Source organism: Falco punctatus, assembly GCF_963210335.1.
Source record: "Falco punctatus genome assembly, chromosome: 6".
Taxonomy (NCBI): Eukaryota; Metazoa; Chordata; class Aves; order Falconiformes; family Falconidae; genus Falco; species Falco punctatus.
Window position 1 is genome coordinate 88,671,026 of NC_137585.1, and position 22,151 is coordinate 88,693,176.

Sequence of the window (22,151 nt, forward strand, 5' to 3'; positions counted from 1 at the left end):
GTAACAGATAATAGCCTCATCCTTTCCAAGTGAAGGCATGCATACAGTTGCAGGCTTTACAGAAAAAGCTCAGTAAAATGGCAACACCAAACCTCACCCATTTGCATGCATATCTTTTGCAATGCAGATATGGAAATGTCTATTTCTTTCAATGTTTCAACAATATGAAGGATCACTGAAAGACCGAATAGTCAAACACAAAAATATATACTAAATTGCCTCTACTGTCTGAGGTGGGAGGTTTTCCTGGAAAAGTAATTTGAACTAATCTTTAAAAAAATATATATTTCTCTCCTTTGTGAATTACTCTCAGTGTTTGCTTGGTTGCGCTCTCAGAACACAGCTATCGGTAATATAACCAACATAGGGAGTCCTTGCTCTGGGTATTCGCTATATACACACAAATTTAGAACACACTGAGAGTATTTTACAGAACATAAAGTCTAAAATATTACTGTGTTAAGTGTATAGAGCAGTTCATGCATTTAGGCTTTGAGAATTGGAACAACTTCTTTTGCAGGAAAAAACTACCCGGCTCACATGAAACGAATCAGTACCAAACCGGCAGTGCAGGATATGTTCTGCAGGATCAATACCAGTAACACAACAAAGTGTAGTACGAGACACCAGATGTTCATGAGCCCTTGCAGAGGCCTGCACACGCTTCAGAACTAACCCCAAGCACCCCCAGCAGCCAGCTACACACCCCCTGCAGCGGCCTGTGGCAGCCCCCCCGGCAGGGTGGGCACCGGCTCCAGGGCCACCCCTGTGGTGAGGCAGCCCCCGGGGTCTCTCCTCCCCATCCAGCTTTTGGACCTGACCCTCGCTTTGTTTCAAAAGCCTGGCAAGCGCACTCGCCCCCACACTGCCGCTGTCAGAGGCCTCGGTCACTGGGCCGATTGCCATGAGCAGGCCGAGCGGGGGCCCTCACGCCAGGGAGTGCAGCGAGGCCTGGACCAACACTCGGTCTCTGACACACGCACAGTCCCAGTTTCGACAGGGAGGCCATGATCGTGTCTGGGATTACATCTAATTTTGCATTTTCACTTTTCAGTTTGTCCATTAAAGCAGAGAAAGTATCACGGTGAAGCGAAATGCATAATATAGGGAGGGAGCAAAGTATGCAACAATTTTATCAGGGTAATATCAAGAATTTCTACCAGTAATTGAAACTGAGTTATGCTAGTCAAAGTGAAGGAATACGATGTATTTCCTGAGGCAGTATAGCTGCCTTTTTAGTGTGTATATTCAACAGGGGTGAAATTCAGCCCTCTGCAGACAAGACAGCAAAAAGCCTATCAGATTCTTCAAATCCACTCCAAGCTCCATTATAAAGAATTAAGTGGCACTTAAACGATATACAGGCTTTGTGCTGACCTTCTGCAAAGAACAGAATTTCATCTTATGAATCTGAACTGATACTACTTTGCATCTTCTAAGAAGAGCTGTGCCCCCTCGCTTAAACTGAAGTTAATCGGAACTGACAGCACTCAGCACATGGTAGAGTTGCTTTCCTGGGTAATACCGTTTGAACTGGAGAACAGAGTCTATCCAAGGGTTTCTCACACGAACAGTTCAAATAGTTCTGAGGTGTTGCAGACAAGCAGAGGTTATATAAACATGACACCAAGCTACCCACCAAGGTGTTCTTAACTGTTTTGTATGATAAAGCAATATGCAATGGATTTCCAGTTATTAGTAAAAAAAATAAATAAATCTCTATTCATGATCAGTATAGTCCAATCTAAGACTGATCAACTGAGTAGCATTTCAGAACACCGCAGATAATTTTCTGCTAAATACTGCAACGAGACATTTTATCAGTAAGGTCCTCGCCTGGTTTAACATTATGTATATACTTTCCTATAGAAAATCAGCTTTATTTTCTATACTGTCTTTTCACACATTCACTCTGCATTCAGGCAGTTATCAGCTGCTGCATCTCTAGCCAATCTAATAACTGAAAATCATGAACTTTTTGTGATAGCACAAAAGTAAGATAAATCTTGTTCAGCAGCAGTAAGTACAAAAACTTACTGCCACCTAAAATACCTGAGATTAAGACACTCAGATTCTTACAGTTTGTTTTCTCTTGTTTAATGTTGGAGAATAAATTTGGAAATAAAAGTAAAAATTATAATTTATTTTTTTTTAGTCAAATGAGAATATTGATTAAAACAGCATTTGGGTACTGAGATTTAAGATTTCTGAATATGTTGTTGCTCCTGTGCACAAAAAGGTGGTGTGTGAAATGAATATTTACAAATCATAATGAAAAACATGGTTGAAGAATCTAAATAAAGTAGAAAAAAGATGGCTCAGTTGATGTTTATTAGTCAATTCCAGATGCCTGAAGTAGCAAATGGAAGATTCTTTGTGGTGGGGAGGAGGGAAAATTTCTGATAAACCAGAATATACCATTTTGAAACATGCTTCTTAAAAGTGAACTTACCTCACCTATACTTCTTATAGAATGATGTTCTCCATGTTATTTTTTTTTAATGAAACTTTTAGAACTTTATACAAGCTTAAATTATGCATTGGAGAAAATATTTCCTTTTTGGTTTTCATACATTATTTCACTGTTCTTTTCCTTGAACTTTGAAAAAAAACTGATCAGCATAGCTTATTCCCAAAGTTCAGAAATGCCATTGGATTCATCAGTTTAGATGTAGCTAGACAAACACATTTATCCTAGTGTTCCTTGCCCTATTAACTCTGAACAGGACCCACATCTTTTATAATTAGTCACCTCCAACTGATCCCAGCTGGTTTCATCATCCCACTTCTCTCCCAGTCGCTCTGTTCTCTTTGCCTCATGTATTTCCTCCTCCTATTTTTTTCAGCTGTAGGCTTTTGCTCCAACCATTTCTCTCCTCTGCCTGATTCAGTACATATACACTGCCTACGTATCTAAGATCCCAAAACACTTTGCAGAACTTATTACACTTAGCTATTTTACCTATGACTGATAAATGCTGTTCATTGTCCTCATTTTGCACAGGGGTTAATCAACTTGACCAAGGTCACACAAGAAATTTGTTGCAGAGCTGGAAACAAAACCTCTGAATTCTTAGTGGTCACTAGCCTGGAGACCTTTCTCTGTCCCACTTACCTTCAGAAAGAGAGCGTGCTTTAATATTATAAGTATAAGAAATTAAACAACTACAACAAATATGCAAAGTAATAGGTTTTTAAAGACATACATCAGTTAAATTGCAGCAGCAGGAAAGAGACCAGCAGAAACAGAAAGTGAATCACAGTACTGTAATAAGACATTGCAATCATGAACTGCTTTTAGAGCAGCAATTTGACTGTAATAGTGCATAAGCCCCAAATGTTAATCTATTTTACTACACAACAAGGAAACATCACAACCCTTGGACACCTTTTCCAGCAGTCATTCTGCTCCACTTAAAAAATTGGAAGCAGTGCTAATTCACAAAGAGTTAGCTCATCTCAATTATTTATAGGGCATCTAGACCAAAGACTATTTGGTTCTAAAAACAGCAATATAGCAATGTCTAGACACCCATTTTATCATTTTGCTCTTGCTGTCAAGTTTGGGAGGGATACTTGAGCAGAAGTTGAGAAATATGCAGAAAAAAGTGATCTCCGGTGAGCTGCAGAGAAGTTACAAATTGAGACCAGGTAACCAGATGAAGAGTAATAGACCGAATGACAAGGCAGAGGCTTTTCCTGCAGCTCTCCCCAGTTATAGTTCCAGTACAGGAGAAATCCTACTGCAACCCCAGGATTGAGAAGAGACCTTCACTATTGACCTGCTCCCTGAAAAAGAATGAAAACCTTGGTTTACCACAAACAGTGCCGATTACACTACAGACAACATATATTTGGGAGAAGCAGGATAATATACAGGAGATAATCTCCAAATTATGCAGTCATCCATGCCATCCCAAAGGACTGCCTAAGGGGCACTCCTGCCAGTTACGTGAATGGTCCCTAAGAATTCAGCTGTATCATAAAGTTGCTGTATTAAGCTGTGTGAGTGTAGAAACTTTGTAAATCACAGCAGCATAGGTTTAACTTGAAAACTACTGCATTTAGCAAGGCACCCAGGCACAGTATTAATATGTAATAAATCCCCAGAACACCAGACCCCAAAACAAATAAACAAACAAAGAATTAAGTAACAAAAGCTGAAGTAGAATCCAGATTCTAGGAGCACTCTCATGAAAATCAACAGCTCTTATCTTCTTTCCTGTTTGTGTCTCCAATTAGCAGAATTTCCTCATCACAGTGCCCCCCAAAATAAATAAATAAATAAACAATGAAAATGAGATATGAGAGTAAATGCATAGGAACACAAGATATCTGACCTTTTTGTAGTTTAGAAACAAGCACCTATTTACCCGGTCTCTCTCTTCTCAGTTCTTTGAAAACCTTAATACCGTGTGACCCAGTTATCTAGTAATAGGTATCTTAGGTTTGTTTACATTCAGATGTTGAAATATTTGTATGAAAGAAGCACTATCCTAAAATGGAAAATGCCCTAAAAATCAGCTTCACAGCTAATTTATGTCTGTTTAAATTTTTATTTTCAAGGCCCAGTTTTCTTCTATTTATAATTGCTCTCACTTGAATTTGTAATACACCTCCACGTTTGTTCTCGACCCCTTAGCTTTTTGCTGGCAATTGCCACAATTGCTGACACAGAAAAGTAATACAGTGAATGTAACATATTTTTCAAACGCTTACAAAGCTGTCTAACAGAAACAGAAAAAAAAAAACCAAACACACCAATCCAGTATCTTCTACCAAATCACACAGGGTCACAACAAGAATCCTGACAGTCATAATAAATAATCCAGATAAAACCTACACGTTTAATTTTGTTTAGGTACAATACATGTACTCCTAGCCTTTTCTGAGTTGGTGGTTTCTAACTACATACTAAAATGCCAATGCTTTAAATAGGCAACCTGGCCCACAACTTTGCCCAGGACTTCAGCATTTGCCTGGATATCCACAGATGTACATATCCACTGGTTTTCAATCTGTGAATGATCTAATGCTTCATTGTCTGTGGGTAGTTAGTGCTTGCTGTCTAATAAGAGATGCTAATTGAACAGCTACCCCTAGAGAAAGCCTTTGTCAGGACTCAGTGTCTTCTGTTTCTGTCCCCTGCTGTTCTGCTCTGCTGTATTCAATTAGTGTGCTGGAAGCAAAGTAAAAATTACTAAAAATCTGATCTGTGATATGCCAGCAAAGAACCCTTCAGAGATCAGGTTTTCATCACATTTCACTTTGCTGCCAGCATACTGAGAAAAACAAATTTAACTGGAGAGAGACAGCAATTTCGGACCCAAAGAAGAGGATCTGAAGACAACAGTAAAGAATAGAGACAAGGGAGGGGTATAATGGAAACTAAAAAGACAGATAATAGAAAAAAGAAAATAATAAGGCAAGAAAGAAAGGAAAAAGGGGACAAAGCCCAGCTATATGTAGTAGCTGCTGAGTCAGATGACTAAGGTCAAAAACTTGCACAACTTGTTCAGTGGAGTCAGTAGGATTGTTGCCTAAACTCCCCAGTTACCGAATTCAGGTTTAGCTAAACAAGAACATGCACGAAGTTTATTTAGATCAAGCTGACCCACCCTCTGAAGTTGTTAAATGACACGCCCTCTCAAGCATCCACCATCTCAAGTCCTCAAAACTGATGACTGGAAGGACTTCTAATCAAGGGAGTCAACCTTGGGAACCAAAGAAGACATGATAAGAACACCGTTATGTAAATTATGCAGAAAGAAGCCTCTGAGTGAGAAAGTTCTGCCGGCAAGAGGAGTCAAGCTGATAAGCTGTTCCAATCCTCAGAAAATCAGTTGAAAGTAGGACAAAGGTGATGGTAGTAATGGGAGATCACGACCTCCAGCTCGAATAGCTCTCTTGAAAGGGGGCAAACCCTGGCTTTGAGAGCATGAGGAGCTGGTGAAAACTTCAGTTTATCTGAGGATGTGCACCGATCTGCTTTAGGAGAGAAAAACTTGTAACCAGTCCTGTACGGAATGACAATGAATATGTAACGTACGAAGAATATGCAAGGACTCTACTGTCTATGTGTACCCTCGAGCAGCTTGGGTGTGCATGTTAGGAGAAAAAATCCCCCATGTCCCCAGCACTGCAACAAACCAGTGTCGGCTTTCTAAACTGTCATTTGCCTTGGAGAGTTTTCCTGGTTACGATTTTCAGTAACAGGTTAATGTGGGTAAGTGAAGACTAAAGACAAGAACTGTTTGGGTGGGTTTGTTCATTTTTATTTTTTTTTTTAAGTACACTAAGTTCAGTCCTCCTGATATGATCAGAGTACTACAGTGGAAGACCAGATTTACTGTGATTAAAGGAAGAACGTGAAAGAACTGGGCAGATATTTGTGACCATGCCTATGTTATGCAAGGAAGGCTGGGCAGGTGTGGAAGAGGGGAAAGGACCCCAAGAACCCCTAGCTATGAAGCATGTGAACATATATCAAGATAACTACTGAGCAGATAGCAAAGCAGGAATTTAAAAGAGGAAGCCACAGTAGGAATAAATTAAATTATGTAGGTTACATGGCAGAGAGTGATTAGTGCCATGGAAAGAAGCTGGAAATAAAAGATTATGAGGCTAGTAGTAGAAAGGGAGTGAAGAAAGGGTGGCAAGAAGATTATAAATCAACCTTACAAGAAGTGTCTGAGAACAAACTGAGACTCAGAGTGACAGAGAAAGCCATGTGATTATTTTTTTTTTAATGTAGCTTTTCATGTATACATGAAATATTACCCATTGATATGGGTGACAAAGGATTCCTGGACACTTCACGGTGTCTACAACTTCAAATCCAACTGCATGATATCTGATTCTGCAGTCATGAAACAGATGCTAAAATGATGGCCAAGGATCAAGGTTCTTCTTGGGACTCTACATGTGGAGCTCTCATGTACCTGGGCTTACCAGGACAGAAAAAAACCAAACAAACGAAAAAACCCACCAAAACCAAAGCCCTCCCCCTGGCAAAAGAAACCACTATAAAAAAAGAAGCGCTTTTCATTTGACAACCGCTTTTGCATGGGCAAAGCAGTGAGAATTGGAATGTGAGACTCCATCCATACGAGAACTGACCTTAATCTTTTTTAAGCTATTTCTGGGAATTTTAGTTAGCCTGCTCCATGTGCATTCAAAGGACAAGCATTTAGCCAAGTGATTCTGCTCTGGCTCTCTTTCCTTTTGGTACTTTCCAAGCCCAGTGTCAGCATGTACACTGCTGCTGTGACTTGTTGGTGACATTTTATTGTGCACTGAAAGAGATAATAACTCAGCTGTTCTCAAGTACAATGGGCTTCCTTTGTCAACAACCACAGCGATGGGAATCTTTACCCTTCTTTTGTCATGTATGTAAGAACAGAACATGCAAGCAATTTGAGTTGAAATGAGCTCAATGACTAGCACGGGAGACTAACAGCTGCCACTAAGAGAACAATTAAAAGTATTAGAAAAGAAAACTCAGCAACAAGGCTGTACTTATCCCATACCCCCTGTGATTTCCCCCAATTCCACATGACTAGGTGCTGTGTTACAGTAAACTATATGCTCTTTGGGGTAACCCTGGGACTTTTGTTTTAATCAAACAGTGAATAGGCTATGGTTATGCTGGGATTTTAACAGAAATCAATGCTACGTGAATCAAAATTAAGAAAAAAATAATAAAATGAATGAGACAGGTGAAAATAAAAAGAAAGGAAGACAACTATATGGGATCATCTTTCATGTGAGAATACAACTATTACAACCACTTCTGATTTTTTTGAAATTTGTGTTCATATATATTATTGTCAATGCCCAGGAGACTTACCATAGTGAGTCTTTAGATGCCATGCTGACCTTTAGATAGCTTGGAAATTGGCCTTTTCTCATGACTTCTGCTTTTGTTAGCCAGTGTTTGACCAACAGAGGAGCAAATGTGTTTCAATGCAGCAAGGATTTTAGTTTTTATAGCATGCTGAACCGGTGTGCTGTCCGTGGGAAACCCTGCTACAGGTGGATGTGTTTTATCTTGACTGCGCAGTCAATCACACATCCTGTCAGACAGCGGTTTGATATGACAATGCAGAACATGATTTCTGACTGACAGATGAAGCCATGTGATTATTTTTTTTAATGTAGCTTTTCATGTATGCATAAAATATTACCGTTGCTTACCCAAAACTTCTATGATCTGAAACATTTTTCCTTCTTTTTATACTTAATTTGGGCAATTACCGGTCTCAAAACTTAGCAAAGCTTTCTCTGTATATACCTCAGTATTTGGTAAAAATCACAGGTGACTGCCTTATATCTATATAAGATTTCTATTTTTAATTTATTTTTATAATATTGCACATAATACCAGGAGACAGATAACTTAAAAACACAAATAATGCAATTCATCTCCAAAACTCATCTAATGTGTGGATGTTTTAACCTTTTATATGTAACACAGAGAGGAACTGATTTTCAAAGATTCATCAGATTCTACTTCATAAAAATTCTTCAGATGTTTTATGTAGTAAATACACTACAGTTCAGAAGGAGCTCGGTAGCAGAAACAGTCACTGATTAGAAGGAATAGTCTTTCTTCATCTAACAGGGAATATTTTATTTATTGTAACACATCCAGCAAATCTATGAACAGCCACAGAAGGTATTTTAAAGGCCAATAGTCTCCCTGTCTCATTCACCGTCAGAAAATATAATTAGAAATTTTCAAAATTATTTCAGCGAAATCAAATTAGAGGGTTTGGTCATAGGATGAAAAAGGGCAGAGAGCTGCCTCTTTCTTAGGGCAGGCAACGCGTGTGCTCATATGCTATGGCCATTGTGTTTACAAGCAGGAGTCCTGTCCTCTGTCAAAAGCAACACTGGAGGTTGGTTGGGCCAAAGAACACAGTAACAACACAGACAATATACCCTGCCTACTTTTTTAAACTATGACCTCTGAAAATCAGGTGCCATAAGCAACTGCGATGCCGCAGCAACTGCTCATATTCAAAATCGTACCACCAGACACACAGCAGTTGACCAGGACGGGTCAGTGAGAGTTAAAACTACTTTTCTGTATTGCACTCCTTTACAGGAAACATAGTGGAGCCATAGATTTAAGGGACGGAAACAAGCAGTTACACTAATATAATCTATTTTTAGCTTTATGAAGGCCACAAAATTTAATCCAGCAATTTCTGCAACCATCTCAACAATTCGTGGTTGACATACAATATATCTTTTAGGAAGACATTGGGTGCTGATCCTCAGAGAACAGTCACATTTCTACAAGCTCTTAAGGCAGTTTATGCAATTCAATATCAAAGACAAAATTTAGTTCTATAGATTTTAATATTATTTCTGTGGAATTCCTATTTAACCCTCATAGAAGTATACTCCTCTTCCCTTACTAAACTAAATGATTGAGTGTTTTGCTGTCAGCTGTAACAAGGGCACATCCCTGACAAAACACTCAGTATTCCTAAAGGTTAGTCATCTAAATTGTTAATCTCTTGCTGGTTTGGGGTTTTTTTGTTTATTTGTTTGTTTGTTTTATTTGTTTGGTTTTTTTGGGGGTGTTTTTTTGTTGTTGTTGTTTACATTGAAAAGCATCATACACAACAAAATAAAAGAAACTGCACATTAACACTGGATGTAAAAAAGAGTTTAAAACCCCACAGTCTTAGCTTGGTTGGTGTCTATAATCTTAGTTTTTAAAGATGCTGATGGAAACAAGTTAGAATACTCCACCTGCAGGAATTTCATTGTTTCCTTTTAATATTAACTGTCTGCAAAAGAGCTTTCTCAACCAGCTCCTGCATTATACAAGCAATGGGGAAACCTTATTGGAAATACCTATATTGCGTACCAAAAGCACAAGTCTGCAGTACTGACTCAGGCAAAACTTGCAATGGGTTTCTTGAGGGTTCCTCTCAACAAAACATTGCTCAACTGAGTCTGCAACTTGCAAATAGCCCCTTGCAGATCAAAAACCACAACTGCTAGTTCTCTATGCCTCTCTTAAGTACAATACTGATCTACTTAAGTGTTAATATAGTCTCAACATTTTAAACATACCAAAACAAAATAATCTTCAAGAGGTCTTCCAAGGGAAACTTCACAAATTTTCTGTATTTTCACACAGCAGATCTAAAAATGGATCTTTATCTATTATTATATAAGCATGTGTCTATGCATATATCTATGCATGTACTGTTTTAGGAATAAAAGTTGCTGTGACCACTTCTTTGCAATGTTTTATCTCCAGTCAGCAGGATATCCTTCCTAACCACTACAGTCATATGGGAATAACAGAAATAAATTTTATTAAATTGTAGAATAATGTGCACACTTGCTACTATTGGACTTAAAAAACACTTTCATAATTTCATCTGTGTTCAAAAGTTTAGAGCCTATTTACATGGCTTAGTTGCTGGAAGTTAAATAGTGAATTTACAACACACTAGCCAGTCTTCACTAACTCAGCTCTTTACAGCTTGAGGTACGCTTTTGTTAGCATGTTTCTCATCAATATACATTACCTGCTGCTTTTCTAGACAGCTTCCCATGCCTGAGCAAGTTTGTTTTAAGATGGATCAGGTATCCCTACCTGTAAAATTTGTAACATGTAGACCAAATCCAAAGAGAGTGCTAGTAAGTGCTTTCTGGTAGTAGGTAGGAAAATAGTCACAGAGGTTATTTTAATTACTCTTTGTACAAGAACAGAATCGTGTATATTTTTGTTAGTAAACAGAAGATTATTCAGATAACTTATGTAATTATCAGCATATTCTGTATCCTACAATAATATGCAAATACCTAAATTTTGGCTAGCCAAGTGAAAAGGTAGCTATTTTTAACTGTATCTCACAAAGATTTCTAAGTTCACCAAGTGTAAAATATTCATGATAAGGGGAAACAATTTCATGAAAACAGACATAATATTCTGATAATGAGGAGATTTCTACCAGGTGAACTAGCAGGCACTTCACCCTGTTGAAAATGTATGCCTCAGAGCATGTGTGACAGAGGAACTTTAACACACATAGAGAAACGAATTTGCCAGCAAATTCCTCAGTAGTTTTACTGTGATAACAAAGCTTTTTTTTTTCTTTCTTTTTTTTTTTTTTTTTTTTTTGGGGGGGGGGGGCGGGGTTTGGAGGGTTTTTTTGTTACAAATTTGTAGTGGATGCTACAGCTCACTACTGTGTTTATTATATATATGGTCTTGACTACTTGAACCTGTGCAACCCATTCAAAAACAGACTGCAAAATGCCAAAGACTTTCTTTCACTTCCAGTCCTGCTTAAGTTTTCTTTGTGGCACTGCTCATGTGAATCATTGCCTGTTTCTTGCTTACAAAACATTCATATTCAAAGCACCATTAGCACAATAGCAATTAACAAAGAACCTTTTATGCCAGCATGCTACAACTTCATCTTGCACACCCTTTACAGGAAAAAGGTCTTTTCTCTTCTTTCCAGTATCAGTGAAGCACTCATGCCATGTGAAAAGAATGCTCCCTTTCAGTGCAGAAGGGACATGGCTGTTCCTTATGTGAATCTACTGTATGTACAACTGAGGGGAGGACTAGGTGACCTAAAAGATCTTTCTCATCTCTAATCTCTATGGAAGTTCATGGTATCGGGAATTGCATATTAACAACCAGATGCAGGATTTTGTGTGAAAACAGCAGAGTGCTTCCACAGGATGTTTTTCTTAATTTTTCCCTGCTGTAAAGGATAGGAAAAACACTTTTAGGTTTGTCACAAGCATAATCGACAAAACACAGAAAGGACAGCAATTACCCTTGAGTCATTTACTGCAGTCATTCCTAAAAATATTGCTAACACAGAGCAGTGAGAAGGAGGGAGAACCTGCAGCTACAACACATTGGAAATTGGTGGATTTTGTTGCTAGTACTACATCACGTTGCCACATTGGCACTAAGATGAACACCGAGTTTCCCCATGAGGTAAGGCTGTTCCTTTATAGTATGCTGTAGATGCCACAATCATATTACTTAGAGAAGAACAAGAGTAAATTGAAGTGTTTTATACTTCCTCCTAATAATAATTTATAGGCATTTCCACAAGGCAAAAAATGAGTAGCACAGAGCTGGTCAGAAAGACACAGAACACAAACCTGTTTGCAATAATGGCATTGAACCAATATCAAGGCATTTTACAGTAATATAGAGATGTAGGATAGATATGAGAATCTAACTGCCCCCAAAACATCTTCATTATCAGATAGTCACAGTATTTCCAAATACCTAAACTACACAGCCCTGTGACATGTTAATAAACTTTATAATTCATAACAGGTGTTATACCCCAAGCTCCCACTAGCACAACACACACTGGTAAAGCAAAAAGAATAAATAAGAAAATGAACCCTCAAAGTCTCTTGTGTGCCTTTATTTCACATTGAACAAGCAGGCACAGTACAGCCTGCTGCTAAGCTTTTCCTTACCAGTGGTCAAAACATGGATGGACTTTTGGTTACAGCTCCTAACGTGTTGGTCAACTGACCCAGAATAACAAAGGCTACGGGTAATCACAGAAATTACTATACCGGATCAGACTTGAATCAGACTAGTCTAAGATCCTGTCTCTGCAAGTAGCCAGAGGAACCTGTAAGAGCCCCACACCAGCCAGCTGCTTCTATTTCTGTATGTCCCAGCAAGAGCTGTTCCAAGAAGAAATAACTTAATATGCTCAGAGTTGTTTCTCCACATTTTCTCAGTTACTGCTCTGCAAGCTGTTGATTGAGGGGCAAAGGGTGGAAATTGTACATCTCTGAGGAACAATTAACTTCTTTGCTGATCCCCTGAGGTGTACCATAAGCCGTAATACCATAAATTATCCCAAGGAGAATTTGTCATAATAGATCTAAATTGAAAGCATTAAAAAATGTTCATGCATTTGTATTTAAAAGTGCCTTTTTTTGTTAAAAGGATTTTGCATTGCCAATTTGAGGAAAAAAACAGTATAATTTTTTTCTCTGTAGTAATACAGAAAGCATCGCATTTGCATCACACATTAATCACAGTAAAATTAAGGACACAGAAAAACAAATATGATAAATCACATATCCTTTTGCCTGAGATATAATTCAGCATATGGCCTGTATACATCATTAACTACTGTGTTTGCCATTAATACTTCACAAAAATGTGTGAAAAAAAGCTGCATCATGAAGCTGTTAAAAATCTGTCTTGAATTTTTCCTGCTTCACTTTCCCCTATATATTATATGAAAATCATCCATACTGTATACCTTGCCTAAAATACATACAAAAACTTGCTATATCACAGAATCTGCAAGGTTTTCTATTCACAGACAGTACTGCCAGCCTGAGACTAGGTTCGTCATACCTACATCACATTATTTCCCCTTCCCCCCGATACAAAACCTTTTATGAATAAGCCTGATCTGCTAATCAACTATTCTGTTCCATTCAGCTTCTTACGCGCCACTCAGCCAGGCTGGACCCAAATGCTTCTATGTAAGGTATGAGCCACATGACTCATTTACCATGTGCTCTCTCACTCCCCAGGGCAAAAAAAGTATATGCAGTGAATGTTTTGTTCAGTTTTGTTGTTGTTTTTGTTCTTTTTCTTAATGTACACATATATAAGTCAGGGAAAGGAAGTCAGTGAAACAAATCCTGTAGTTAGAGTGGATGGTGCCAAGTCTTGTCCTTAGTTCTTTGGAAAACTTATTTCATTCTAAGTTAGGGCATTGCTTGCTTGCTTTCCTTAGCACAGCCACACACCAAATGAGGCTGGCAAATGCACTCCCATTCCTGCCCACTCCTGTAAATAAACACGTGTTTAATTATAATAACTTCAAGACACTTCTCCAGACATGTACCCTCTCAACCATAGCAGTTCCCAAAATAACACTCAAATTTTGAAAGAAATCACATTCATCTGAAATTCCTAAATATACCCCACGTCTCAGGCATCTGAAATCTCTGCCTGCACAGACTGTTCTATTTGGATTCATTGCTTCAGGAGAAACACCCTGACTGTTCTCATCAGCCTTTTTGGCACCCACCTTTAATACTGGACGTTTTTAAAGACAAACACACATGTATTCCAATAAAGCAAAGTGTTAACACTGGAAACAGGAAAATAAAATATTTTTTTTTAAATCTGGATCTTAACATCAAGCTTTGCGCTGGGTTACTCCAGTATTTTACCCCACTTGGGGTGCTAGTGGTCTACCACATTATTTAACAGAGAGGGACTGCCTTAAGAAACTCTTTCTAATATCTTTTTCCTAGTTCAGTTATGAAAAAAAAACCCTACACACCTATAAAATGAGGAATTGTATCTCCTCAGCAGGCTCTCTGGGAAAACAGTCATACCCCTTATTATCTCCTTTCACTTCTAGTCCTATAATTTCATCTATATTTTAATGCAGTTCACGCATAGATCATGACCAATATTCATGCATGCAAGTACACATGTAGTATATTTATCCTAGAAAATGTGTAGCCTCTACCTTGTTTCAATAGCTTCATAGGACCATACACATCAGATAAATAACAAGACAGCAGCTCTGGCATTTAGAAAATCATCTAAGCCTGCACGCCTGCCTTCCTCTTTTGTGAAGATGAGGAGCCGGATCTTTCAGAGTTGTTTGTGAAGCTGAGGCCTGGAACTGAAACCCGCCTCTAGATACTCTAGACTTATACTGGTTATTTAACTGAGTTTAAGATATCATGTAAAATATAAATATGACATAACACTTTCCGGTAAGGTGATGTAGGCACTTAGAGAAATGCCTACAAACAGAAAAGAGGTCTGACTGTCTTGCAGTGAAGTATGTTGCCAAAGATACATATCAGTGTAAGACTTTTTTTCAAGCATTTCAGGATTTATGCTTCAGTCAAAGATAGTAAAATTAGCCATAGCCTTAACTCAGACAGTCAACTAAATAAGTAATCTGTCATTATAAAACACTCATTAAAACAGTGTGCCAGGAGTAACCTTGAAGAAGGATTTTGAAAGATGATTTTTAAGATAATATAAAGAGAAATGCCTGAACATTACAGTGGATAAAAATAAGCCTTGGTCAGGAAAAATGTTTTCACATTTTCACTACATCTGATTTAACATCAAAGGCTTTGCAGAAATGCAATTCTCAATGACTATCTCACAGTAACAATCACTGTAGTGTAATTCCAAACTTTCCACAACAGTTTTTAAGGCCTCTACTTTTATACCCCTTGTGATTTCTTTTAGCCAGATACTGGATGTGACTTTAATGGCCATTATTACCAACAGAAAGAGAATTTATGCCTTTTTTTTCAACTGGTATAAACCAGAATAATTGCACTGAACAAAAGAAATCTGTTTATATCAGTGCTAAATCCAGAATTGCTTGCGTTTATTAAGTATTGAGATTTTTCATTCATTAAGATTTTATGTTTATACATACACATGAACATATCTTACAATTAACAAAATTGCAGTTATTCTCAGAAACTAGAAAATTCAAAATCTGTGTTACTTGAGAGAAAATGCAAGCCTGCAGTTCATGTCTTAATTGCAACAGTTGATCCTAATAAAGTAAATGAAAGCAGAAATCAATTACATGCAAAACTGTGTAAATAATCAAAATCATTAAAATGTGCAAACTTAACTATGTTAAGAAAGAAAAAAAGTATGAAACTGGAAAACACAAGCACTGTTGATTTCTTTTATGGATGACAGTCTGTAAGACCAGCAAGATCCATTGTAATTCTATATTCTGAATTCCTGTACGATGTTACCCACAGGAATACCCTGCATTCATCATGCTACCCATGACAGCTAGCAGCAGCTGGGGTAGAATTGGAGGACTGTTTTGGAAAACAAACAGAAAATCCTGATTCTAAAATTTTCAAACCACAACTTCAGTGACTTGTCCCAAAGGATAATGGCATTTGCTGTTAGAAAAATCTTGTCCTGTTCTGCATTTTTTAAAGTCAATGTCACAACATTATTTCCTTTAACTCTGCATTGCATGGTTAGGTTTGGAAAAGACCTCAGATTTCTAGTTTTCTTAACTCTTAATCAATAGCTTGAGTAGTACATACTAATTAGTACAAGCCTCATACAGCAAAGAATGTTTCTTTCATTATCACCAAGACCGTCCTCTGAACTCTTTCCAATTTTTCAGTATATTTTGTGAATTGTGGACATCAGAACTGGGCATACTGGTCTATTAAAATCTGCCCCATATCCCAGATGTGTAACAATAGGCTTACACATGTTCACCTAAGGCTGCATTAGCTTTTCCAGGCTGTCTGTAAGTTGTTCACCTTTATGAGCATTGTCCATCTTCCAGATGCTTCCTTTCGGTGTATGCACTGGATCTGGCTGGGCTGGAGGTAATTTTCTTCATAGCAGCTGGCATGGTGCTGTATTTTAGATTTGTTACTAAAGCTGTTGGTAATGCAGTAGTGCTCTAGCTATTGCTAAGCAGCGCTTGCATGGCATCAAGGCTTCCTCTGTTTCTCACTCTGCCCCCCACAGTGAGTAGGCTGGGGATAGGCAAGAGGTGGGAGGGGACACAGTAAGAACAGCTCATTCAGACTGGCAAAAGGGATATTGTACGCCATATAGCATCATGTTCATCAACAAAAAATGGGGGGTAGTTTTTTCAAGGTAGACGTGCTGGCTGGGCATTGGCCTGCTTGTGAGAGATGGTGAGCAATTGCCTTTGCATTGCTCCCTCCCTCTCTTTCCTTCACTTTATAAACTGCCTTTATCTTGACCCACACATTTTTCTTGCTTTTGCTCTTCCTTATCCCATTGTGGGGGCTTGGGGTGAGGATCAATAAGCAAGCAGCTGCCGGGTGCTTAAGTTACTGGCCAGGGCAAGCCCACCACAACATATTAAAAGATACAGTTCACATAGCTACATACACTGCAACTTCTAACAATGCCCCCACAGCACTCACGGATAAATTCCCTTAGAATCATTCCCAGTCTTGACCTTTGCAACATTTTGGAGTAAATTGATCTGGGTGGTCTTTGCTACATATCTTTGCTGCATGCTTTCTGGATCATCCCATGCTCAGAAGTGACTTCCTACAGCTGCCTGAGTTCGTGGAGGCATAAACCTCCAGTGAATGCAGCAGATCCCACACAACCAACTTTCCATATCATTCTTCCATGCCCTCAGAACTTCATGTATGGTTTATCTTTTCACAGGCAGGATGTAGTAAAAATTGTACTTGTAAAAGCCAACACTACATGTCACACCACATGAGACTGCACAGGAAAAGCACTACAGATGCAGTCACAATTAGAGCCACAGCTATAAGAAGTGCCCATAATGATCACTAAGAATAGAGCAACCTCACACCTTCCAGTGCTTAGCTTCTACAAATGCTTAGTTTAGCTTCTATAAATGCTAGTCTTTACTTGGGCTCTTGCCCTGACATTGTAGGTTGAGAGCTGAAATGGGGTTTCCCAGGCAACTCAAATCTGTCTAGCAACCACCCATGTCAGCATGCATAACAAGGTCATCACAGTATGTTTGCTATTTCCCATGGCATCATCTTGTTCCTTGGCAGCTACAGAAAACAGATGCACATGGTTCCTGCTCAACCTTGGCTCCTGGTGTCAGCAACCAGAAGCCAGCTGGGCCTGCAATCCAACTTTTGACAGCCAGCAGCACCGACCAATGCCAATACAACACACAGTAGAGAAAAGCTAACAGAAATGGTCCTCATTTGCTCTGTATGTTAAATGCCCTGTGGACCCGCTGCCCAGTGCCTCCTGGCCCTATCCATCCAAGTCTGCCAGCAAGCGCGAGTAAACAATAACACAAATCAGGTATTCACAGAGGCGTGACAGGGAGAGCTTGAAGCATGCAGGGGAGTTAGTGGAGGGGCAAGTTCTGGAAAGGCTGTGTTGAAATCACAGCAATGATATCGTGGGGTATCTGTCACTCTCGAAAGCTCTCCTTTGCAGTATACAGTGACTGGGGTCTTCCTAAGGGCTTGCTGTAGGAAGGTATGTACCTTAGCATGTAGGGCCATCCCAGGGAACACATGAAGTTATCTAGCACAGCAGGGCCCGTGAAGCCGCTGTAAATACTGTAGCCTCAATGAGGCTTTTTTTACCTCCTTTTAGTTTGTGAATCATCCACAAACATAATTTTCTTCCAAGTTAAGAACAAAGAGTATAAGACACTACACATTAAAAAATAGTTTTCTATTCAAAATACAGCTGTTTGATGAGATTCTCTATTTACATTTACTTACCAGGACCTACAAACTAATAACTTTTTTCACTTATTGCATGGCATGATTATTTTTAATTTAACATTGTTCTTGTTTGTCTCCAATTTTTGAGTCTATAGAAGTACATTATATCAAAACTAGCAGGTTTATTACATAAAAATGTAATAGACTTTGGAAAAAATTAGGTGGGGAGCCATATACTAGCTGAAAACCAGCAATCTGAACTAGGCCAAAAGATCTGCCAATTGAACTCACCTCATTATCTTAATTTATATTTGATATATGGATTAAAGCAAATATGCTACCGCACACCTTCTCAGAATGTTCCTTTCCAGTGCAATGAATATTTACTAATTTAAAGAAGATGGAAGAATTTCAGCAGGACTGATTAGGAAAGCCCCCTCAGACTGACACGAGTGGTCTTTTAACATGTTAAAGATAAAGGCACTGCATCACCTGGAATTACCTTTTCAGCTACTGAAATTAGTTATCTAAATGTATATCAGACATTCAATTGTTTGTCAAAAGGTGCCATTAGAATATCAGACCACAAAAAAACGCTAAACTCAACCTCCACTCCCATGAATTCTTTTGACCTGTCCCTGGTCCTCTAATTCTTAGACTTGCTAAATACCATACTGATAGCCAGAGAAGTGAGTCTTCTACCTGGGTATTCTAAAAATATAAGAAAGAGGCTATTTCCTACTACTGCTTCCAAACTAAACAATGCCAGTTGCTGTTGTAACAAAGTATTTAATTTTTACCACCTTCAACTAATATGTGGTTGTCTTCTTCCATGATTGTAGACTCAAAAAATAAAATTAAGTTTTTGAATGTAAAGGGCTGTTAACATTAGAACTATTGGGCAAATTGTGAGAAATACACTGAATTGATTCAGTAGTTGAGATGGTAGTATTTCTGTTGAAAGTCTAATTTGTTAAGGAAAAAATAAGGTAAAACCAAAATAAAGGCTGCTTGATAATATTAAGTAGTCAAATACCATTGTTTACTTACCCACCAAGGAAACTATTTTACCCGTCATTCATCGGTGTGATACATGCAAGCAATATAATTCCAAGAAACAAAGAAAAACACAAACACATAAAAATGCCTTCCATCTCACTTAACAGGTGCCTTTAAATAGAAGATTCTACAAACAAACATAATTTTGTTCTACATAGGCTCAAACAGATCAGTCTGTGCAATTTTTCTCAAGCAGTTTCTGAAAACAAACCTTTGAGAAAATCTCAGATTGCCAAAAGGATTTGATCTTATTATTGTTCAACATAATTTTACTTACAAATTAGGCAACACAGTCCTTTTTAAAGCTAGTGAAATAATAATTTTTCTCATCATCTGACATCAAAATAAAGCTCTGGGGAAGTTGTTTTAAGAAGCGATACATAATCTTTAGCATAGCAGGCTCATACCACTTTGGAAAACAAAACACTAACATGAAAACTAAGAAAAAAGGCCAAAACTCAGGTCCCCATGTACTACTTTGCCTTTGTTTCTGTCTACTAATCTACTTTCCATTATACAGATATTTTAAATCTTGTTTAAAAAAAAGAATAACAAGTTTAAAATAGTGCTAATAATGTGGAATACCTAAAAGTAGCATTGCCCTGCTGCTGAAAGACTGGATTATTGATGAAATATTGATGCCCATTTAGATAAAACAGAGAATGTGCTCCTATATTTGACGTAGCTGTTATCAGAACTCGTGCCCTATTGACTGTTGAAGACTGCTTACCAGTTATGAATTATACTGGCTGTCCAACAGTTTTACTCCATTCACAGCTCCTTTTAGAGGATTGAACAGTAAAGTAATATTCTGGAATGCATTTTACTATTTGTCTTTACTGTACTAGGACTTCATACCCACGTAGCCTTAGTTACCTCCACTCAAAATCAATGCTTTAACTTTTGATCAATTTAGGAAGTAAATCAGAGCAGAAGGTGCCATTTGGCTTGGATAATAGTGCTGTACAGTCACAGTGTGGCTCCAGGATTTCATGCCCTGCACAGTTTCCACTTAGGTTTTAACTTAAAGGGAGCTTTGATCCAAAAGCTTCAAATGTGCTGCGTTCCACCCACTTGAAATGATACTACAGCTAGTATCAACAGAGGCTTAACCTAAATTTCTTCCAGTTTAAAGAAATCTGAGTGTCAATACATTGGTTTTTATGGGAACTTTCTGCTCTATGGGTCAACCCAAATCAGCCAGACCTTTGAAGAATTACCTTGGTCTCCCTCGTCTTCTTGAAGTGAGCACATCAAATGATACTTGGCTTTCATTCCCTTAAGGTATGTTTTATTAGAATAATAAAAACCCCAGAACAAAATAAATCTTAAAACAAAGAAAAGTCTGAACTGCTGGGTGAAACTTGAGATGCCTGTAAATAAATTTATCCCTGCTCACCGTTCTTAGAGTGAACTGACCTTTCTTCCAGCTCTGCTTTTCACTGTGATAATTTTTGTGAATTACCTTGGCGGGCTGGGGAAATGGGCTGACTGCAACCTCATGAAACTCAACAAAGGGAAGTGCAAAGTTCTGTACATCTGGGGATGAACAACGCCATCCACCAGTACATGCTTGGGGCCATCCAGCTGGAGGGCAGCTGGACAAAGGTTCTGGAGGTCCTGGTTGACAACCACGTTATCATGAGCCTGCAACGTGTCCTTGCAGCCAAAAGGGCTAATGTTACCCTGGACTGTCTTAGGAGTGTTGCCAGCAGGTTGAGGGACATGATCCTTTCCCTCTATTCATGCTGGAGTACTGTGTCCAGTTCTGGGCTTCCCAGTACAAGACACGGACATCTGGGAGGGAGTCCAGCAAAAAGAATTAAAATTACTTAAGAACTGGAGTATATCTCATATAAGAGAGCTGGTACCATCCAGCTGGGAGAAAAGAAGGCTCAGGGGGATCTTACCAATGTATATGAATACCTGAAGGAAGGGTGCAAAGAGGATGGGGTCAGACTCTTTTGCGTGGTGCCCAGTGACAGAACCAGAGGCAATGGGCACAAAGTGAAACACAAGAAGGTCTGTGTGAACATCAGAAAACACTATTTCACTGTGATGGTGCTGAGAACTGACAAAGGTTTCCCAGGAAAGTTGTGGAGATATCCTTGGAGATATTCAAAAGCTGTCTAGACATAGTCCTGGATAACCTGCTCTAGGTGGCCCTGCCTGAGCAGTGGGGCTGGACCAGATGACACTCAGAGGCTAGTTCCAACTTCAACCATTCTGTGATTCTCCAGTTTCAACAAAATCTACCTATTGCCCCAAAGCAAAGCAGAGGTCAGCACTGCTCCCTTCTAATCAGCACTTCTCTTTTTACCAAAATACACAACGTATACAAACACGTACTATAAAATAAATGTCAAACAGTTCTATTATTAGTCATAAACATACTTCCTTGAACTTTCCAACCTTTAGTTTATACAGCAAGATAAAAGTTATTTTTGCATGCTGCTTTAGGAAACATTATTGGTTGGGAGGTCTATACAGTGAAGTGCTTATGAATACAGACTTTGGCTGACTAAAATAGCTTAATTCGCTATTTCAGCTTGCTAGTTTTTCTTGCAGATCATGTCTGAAGTCTGGAACAGGTGCTTCTTTTTGTTAGTATTGCAGATACCCAGACAGAGATTTTCTACAGAAACTTTACAGTCTGCATGCAGTTCATATATTGGCACCAATGGGCGTGGTGTACATTCCTCCTTACTTGATGGGTCACAGGACTCCTGGGCAGGCAGAGGCTGTATTTGTGTAGGGTATTCATAATTTATTTTCTGCTTTCTAATCACATTTAAATTACACCACAGACTCCATGGACAGAGGATGGGTACAATTCTTTTTTACCTACTGTAGAAGCTGCTACA

The 22,151-nt window shown here is 38.6% G+C and overlaps 1 protein-coding gene across 6 annotated transcripts in view; it reads right to left on the reverse strand.

Annotated features, from left to right (window-relative positions):
• Window positions 1-22,151, reverse strand: part of TAFA5 (TAFA chemokine like family member 5) — a 522,400-nt gene that overhangs the window by 135,186 nt on the left and 365,063 nt on the right. The gene's annotated exons all lie outside the window — the stretch shown is intronic.